The sequence below is a fragment of the Cephus cinctus genome, unplaced genomic scaffold (genome assembly GCF_000341935.2).
Source record: "Cephus cinctus unplaced genomic scaffold, Ccin1 Ccin1_scaffold0123, whole genome shotgun sequence".
Lineage (NCBI taxonomy): Eukaryota > Metazoa > Arthropoda > Insecta > Hymenoptera > Cephidae > Cephus > Cephus cinctus.
This window is the reverse complement of record NW_014332857.1, coordinates 3164578-3172003: the sequence shown is the minus strand read 5'-3', so window position 1 is coordinate 3172003 and position 7426 is coordinate 3164578.

Below are 7426 nucleotides of genomic sequence, written 5' to 3'. Positions count from 1 at the left end.
GGGGGGGGGGGGGGGGGGGTGGAATGTGGGGGACAATCTACTTGAATGAAAATTGGCTTAATTAACTAAGACTCTCCTACTGGATTCCCCAGGGGTGCCTCAGAGTCCCCTCACCCGTCCCTCCCCCACCATATACAATGCATATAATACGTTCATCATTAGCCATAACACTACCAGAAAACCTAGCAAGCTTCTTGGTTATACTGGTTACTATTCGGTTGAAAGGAACCAACGCAGACCCTCTTAGGTCCTATTGTTTTTTTTTCTTTCTTTTTCCCACTACATACCAGCCCTTAAAGTACCCTTGCGAGTAGCCCAGCAGACTCCTTGCTAAGATCTCTACACTGGACGCAGGCCACTTTTGATAAGATTTGAGAAAAGCATGAGTACCATATGCATATGGCAAGATGAGTACGTAGTGAAAATATATAATGTGCAGGTGCAAAGAAAAAAAAATATTGTTTTTAGTACGAGGACTTTTGCATTGCTGGAGTACAATAATTTTGTTGCGCATATGAGCAGGGGATGATTTTGTATTTCGTTGTGAAGGTGCGCGCGATAAATTATCGTTGTACTTTCGTTTAATACCTTTTTCTTTTTTGTTATCGTAATAAGGGTGACCCTTTTTTTTTCTTTTTTTTATTGTTTTCATTAAAATGAAAAATTCACTGTACTCTTTCGGCTAAAGTTTTAATGGGATTTAAAGATATAGATACACAGTGGTACCAACTTTATTTCTTTTTCGTTTTTTTGTTTCTCTCCTCTTTCTTTTTCATCCTCTTCGGATTGTACGTACGACGATAATATTTCAAAGGTTGCGCGTCGGCGGGACATAATAGCTGGCAAATGGGATTCGTTATTTCGCATAACGTACCGCGAGGAAAGGTTGAGTAATTACTTTGGCAAAGTCGCTATATATACGCGGCAGTGACAGCGAGGAGTCGTCGGGAAGTTCATCCGAGTGCGAAGTCATTTCGTAGTAGGAGAGGAATATTAAAAAAAAAAAAGAATTATCGTAAACTGTCAGAACCTTAAAAAAAAATTGCGATGATTGTCTCACGTTATATTAGCATCGTATTGTCCATAATAAACGCATTAATGACGATTATCACGTGTATCGTTACCTGCATAAGAGAACCATGTCTAATTAGCTATTAGCGAGCGAAAAAGGATTTTTAGTGAAAAAAAAAAATTTTAATCTTGTTACATCGACCTGTAATATTTCGGGTAAATAAGACAAAGAAAATTTTGGTTACCGTATAGAATTATTTTTTTTCCAAGTTTAATTACGTCACTTTTTTTCCTACGTAATGTAAGGGCAGGAAAATAGTGCGAGAGTAAGGTGGAGCGGCGAGATAAGCGAGGAGGAAAATAAGAAAAATGAAAAAGCCGAGAAACTGTAACGGTAGATCGGAATGAAATTCTCTGTTTACCAAACAATGGAGAAAGGTTGGAATTACTTTAGCCAATACCGGAAAGTGTAACGTTATTTCAATCAATTTGGGATACCGAGCAAAGCTCCATGCTAATTCGTTGGAAACAGTGAAGTGCCTTCTTCTTAGCTCCGACTGTTTTATGACCGTGTCTTACCCAACCCCGTACCACTCACGACCGGAACCCTTGACCTGGTGCGCACGCGAGTTTCTCTTTGTTCTTTAACGCTTTGAGAGATATACAGATAAAAATAAATTTGAACGTTAAAAAAAAAAGTATATTCAATCGACGACTATTTACGATTTTTCATGTAAATTCTTCGTTGTTTATACGTTAAACAGTGTCGGTATCCTTTGAGTTATTTCCAATGCACTGTATCTACAAATATCCTTTTACAAAGGACTCGCCGTATCAGTTGATAATCTCGAAATACATAAATTGAAACAAAATTTTGATTTACAATTTCGATCACGTGGTGCATATGTACAGTCGCTGCTCGCACGATAGAAATGCATGGGTGATATGATCAAATCGATATACAAGAAAAAATTTTTTTGCGTTTTTGAAAAAAATATACGTAGGTCACTGTTTGAACGAATTTAATGACGTACACATTGTATAGTAAAAGTAACGATAAAAGTGTCGATATACAATAAAAATGTTGTCTGTCCGCACAATGTACAGTCGTATTAAAAATGAATGAAACGGTAAAAAAGTATGCCGCTACCAGTTCGTACAAGGAGGAAAAAAATGTCTGGTGTGTATTTCGAAACAATGGTTTTGAAAGGGAGAGAAAAAAAAGTGAGTCAGCTGCATACGAGATGCGAAGAAGGTTGCGATTTGTATGTACGGACGTCACAATGCATGCAGAAAGGAAATTGTACCTACCGGTATTGCACTGTAGGATATAGAAATGTTTTCACCTCTTTCTCAAGGATGGACAATGCAGTTGCGTGTATGATACAGATATCCATCCAGGACCGTACTATAAACTGTGGCCTAACGATGCTGGGTAGTTGACCTGAAGGCAAACAAAAGCTTTCGGTGAGGTTGGTATACCCGTACAAAGTGTAGACGAATGGTGGGATTAACGTAGTATACGTAGACGGGTTGGTACGCCTTGGTCTGTTCGATCTTAAGGAGAATATTATGTCACGCCTTGTACTATTCTTTTAACCTATCAATACACGGGGGTAGTGTATCGAGTGGAGGGCAGGCAGAACGATCGGATCCGATCGATAAGAAATAAACGGAGCGAATTTGACGAAAAAAATTTTTGATCTATTTTTTTCCCAAATCAGTCATTTTACGCAACTGAACTGTTTATGGTCTGGGTAAAATTTCATTGATACGACTGTGACGTCACGAGAGTAAAAATTCACGCCGTGACGCATGACGGATGAATCATCGTGGTACTGATGACATTTCACAGAGGGCGGACCAGACGCGTGCTGCACTATGCTGGAAGGGTTTAGGTTGGTAATTACATTAGCATTCGTCAAATTATTGGAAGGTTGGTATCACACCCTCCCTGTAGGCTGTTTAGCGTCCCTGTTGACGGTCCCTGCTAATCGTCGGATCTATTCGCGTCTAATGACGATTTTTAATCAAATTTATTGCACGCTCTGATTAATCCTTTGAGCCGTCGTTATCACTGGTGTAATCGAACAGCAAGTGCGTAAGGTGAAATCTTTTGTTGTGATTTGGTACGGATTTGACTTTTATATCGGGGGAAAAATTTGAAAAAAAAATAAAAAATTAATTTTTCCATCTTGAGTATTTTACTTGTCAAAAATATTTTATATTGATCTCCAGGGTTCGTTACGGGTCCTACGTCATGTTTGATCATTAGTGTCAATGTAATTGGCTAATTGCTCGAAGAACGTGTTCAGGGCCGTATGCGAAATTGGCGAACCCGTGTCACACGCTAGGCGGAGTGCAGTAACGAAAATAGATTGGGCTGTAACTAACCTGATCGCAGGTTATGTCGTTACCTGTCTGCGGTGTTTGCACCCGCGTGTACGCAGGTATAACGGGTGGGCGATTTGTGTGGAGTATATAACCTGACGGTAGGCTAACCTGACTTAACAAAGATTTAATAGATAATGCGAATCAGACACGTGACCTGTATCAGGCCTCATCGATACGAGTATAAATTAATTCCCTAATGCACAATCATAAATATTGAACTCTGATATGAGGTCAATCAAATATTTACCATTGACAGAAATTTATCGGCCTTGGTACTTATAGCGTAACGATACTCATATTTGAATAATGTTGTGAAAAGGGATTTTTGTAAAAAAAATTTTTTCCTCAAAAAAAGATACGACGGATAAGTTCATGACCTCTAATGCGTATCATATGATATACGTGGAAAAATAATATTGGCGTATGGGAAATGAATAAAAATGTCGGAATCATAACTGAATCGTTTCATTATTCAATTGCGGCCGTTTATCTGCCGGCAAGTTGCAAAGATAGGAAGGTATGTACGCGTGTATATAAAACGGAATAGGCCCTGTGCGGGATATATATGTATATATACGAGCATATATAGTCACATATATGGGGTGTCCCGCAACGACACTGCAGAGATTTCCAGTCGGTCCGTATTCACCCCGGAACCTCCATTCCGATGAATAAATAATCGTGGCTTCCTAGGGAGAGCTTTGCAATTTCGCGATTGCATCATCCAGTAGCCATTGTTACAATTGGCTTTGAAAATTTTGTGAAGATCTGGAAATTTTTTTTTTTTAAATTTGTATTTCTCAAAATAATGCTACAGGGATAAGAGTTAAGAAACTTAATTGCAATGTCGAAAAAATGATAAATATTTTTGAACCAACAATACGCAGTTTGGTCCAAAGGGATGCTGCAGTAGCCCCAAGGGATTATTCTCTCTATTCATCCGAAAGTATACCGAAGGAATAGTTCCTTTTGATGTGGACCGATTAACCACAGCCACCCGTTAGACAGTGCCAATATGCGATTGTCGTAGACGTCTAGTTACTCCAGAGCAGTTTATACAGGGTTGTTTGAAATAACACCCTCAGGCTGAGCTATAAGAAGGTACCGGGTACCTTCAGCCATAGATACGTCCCTTGCTCTCGATCGTTCCTCTCTTTCAGAATCCATTCGAGCATTGCCTCTTTGTCTACCGATAATAAAGAATTAGTGTTTACATTGTGTTTCGATGTATCGATAGAACCGACAGATCGGACAAAAGTAACAGAACAAATGAGAAAGAAAGCCTCGAGGCTGCTGCCAGTTAAAGTGATTGTTATTATGCTTTCATCTGTCAACCGAAACATTTTTGGAGCGTTCGACGCCATTTTATTTTCAAAAAAACGATTATCCCTCAATCTGTAAAATCTTACCCGTACAATTTTTGTGTAACTTAGGCGCCTGCTAGGATGCAAAAAGAAAAATGAAAAATTCATACTTACCCTCTAAACCCACATTAATTAGGTTAGGTTCGATTTGATTCTTTATTTATCGCCAGTACCCATACCGTCCGTATTAACCATATATCCATCCCGTTTCCTACCCTTTTAAAAGTCCAGTAACGTATTCACAGGACGTGTCCTCAAAGTGGTCTCGCTCAATTTTACTTTGGAACCCTTCAATTATGCTAGCAACACCGTTTCGAAATCGCCCGTGGACCAGGAACGTAAATCCAGCCTCGCTCAACCCCGGATAAATTGTGAGCCGCACCGAAGGATTCGGTATATTGCATTCAGAAGGAATAGGGCAGTTACCCTGAATACTTTAGCATATGGGAAGTAAAAGTGTCCGGAAGAAATTTCTGACCGTGTCGAAAATATTTTATTTGCATTGCGGACGTTATGAAATTTTCGTTTCAGCCCATCCGTAATACCAGTCGCAAGATGCGAATGAGAGAAAAATATTGGCGATCGGATTAGGCTGGATAAAATCAAATTGATTTACGTCACTTCCGGCCGTATCTACTTGTCAATCCACGTTCATCCAAGTGACGCTTAACTCTTGGAGCTTAGTGGCTTCTTGTTTCTGCCTTTGTCTTTTGTTTTCTCTTTGTCTCCTAACTTCTTATCCCGTACCAAGAGATGCCTGTGTCCTGGGGGATGTCTTTAGCGGAATCCTTGACGAATCTTCTTCAAAGGATTACATTGTGCATATATATACAACTGGATATATATTCTCAGTCTCAACGTGACAATCCAAAACAATAAGAGTACCTTTAAAATAATTTATATATATATATACTAAGTAGTATGCTGTCGACCGAATTACCATGGAGGAAAGGACGAGTTAAAAAAAAATTTATACGAATTAATTCCATACCCGATATAATAATCCTGTTAGGATTTCTCATCTCGAGCCTGACGCAGTGGTCCGTTTTGAATAATCCGGAAAAAAAGTAGGGATGAGAGACAAGATAATTAAAAAAAATTTTTTTCCTTTTCCATATCACAAGCCATTCATTTGTCATTGTACCAAATGCTGATTTATTCTGGACCCTAACTCCATCCGTGGTACCAGGGACTTCCGGCGAGCGTTAAAGAGTCTCCTTAATCTGAAATTACTTGGAAATCGTAACGTCGCCGTTAATCACGATGTCGTTACGTGACGGCAACGTTAACTCGCTGAAAGAGCAAACTGCCTCGTAAGTAAACTCATATTTCTCGACTATTCCAGGCGCATAAATCAATATGGTAGCCAACGATGGCGTGACTTCGGACCCTGACATGTCACACGAGCTCGCAAAGCTGGCCTTTCTCTTACTCTATTTTTTCTTTTTTTCTTCTTTTCACTTCTTACCGTCCTTTTGCCTTCTCCCGTACGCCCATGCTACTTTGCGATACCGATATGGCTATTATCGTAAACTAAGTATGGCTTATGTAAGCCGAGCGTGAGATTTACCACAGAGAGACTTTTTTTTAACTCTAATGGATTATAGACAGTTACGTTGAATCGGTACGAATCGAAGTATGACGAGGTTCTACGAAGTGTCGGTCTCGAATATTTTTTTATTTCTTTTTTGACCACGTGAAACATATGGCAATGCGTAATTCTTTATATATGCTAATTTATCGCTTCACACGTTATATGGACTCGACGTGTTCTTCGCACCAGAATTCTCGTTATAGGATACGTGGTAATTTATTAAATACCTGATCAATGGGTAGATTTATTTTTTATTTATTTATTTTAGATTTATTTTTGGAATTTTTTATTCATGGATATGAATCTTGAAAAAATTTACCCGTGAACTGATTTTCGTTTTATTTTGAAAAATTACCAATGGATAGCTTGGAAAAATGCCGGCTACAGTAGGTCAATGAGGTTTTTCAGTGAAAAATAAAAGGAAACTGTGAAAAGGACAAGCTGCAACCTCACGATGCATCCGTGGCGCATCCGGTGTGTTTCCTGTATAAAAATGCATCCCCCGGGAATCCCAGTCTCGTACGCACCGGATCCTCCGACTCCTCTCGGCAGCAAGCCGGAAAATGTTTCAGTGAAAAATCAGGATGACGTGGCTTACGGAGAAAATCGAATTTTCGTTCAATAAAATCCAATATTTAAAAATTTTCATCGGCACCGAGTCTTCGTATAATTAAAAAATATGATACCCGACGATCATTGATTTTAGTTAAAAAATTTTTTAATTAAATATTAAATAATTTTTTTTTTTCTTATCCACAAAATACCCAATCATTCATCTCGTCCTATGAGAAATGCACGAGGTTAATATGTGCATTGATTCTGCAGTAGCCGACCTTAATACTTGGCTAATCTCTCTAAGCCAGCTCAGCAAGAACAATCCCAGCGCCATTGTTGCACTTCGCGAGCAATTTACGTGCTTTGCCGTTTATTAACTTCTGCATTTTGTGCAACGACGTAAAAACATTCTGAAGTTGCATATAAGATATTTTAAAGCGCATGCAAAAATATTCTCTATAAAAATTACCATTAAAAAAAAAATTAATTATTTACGAACCCCCTCCCC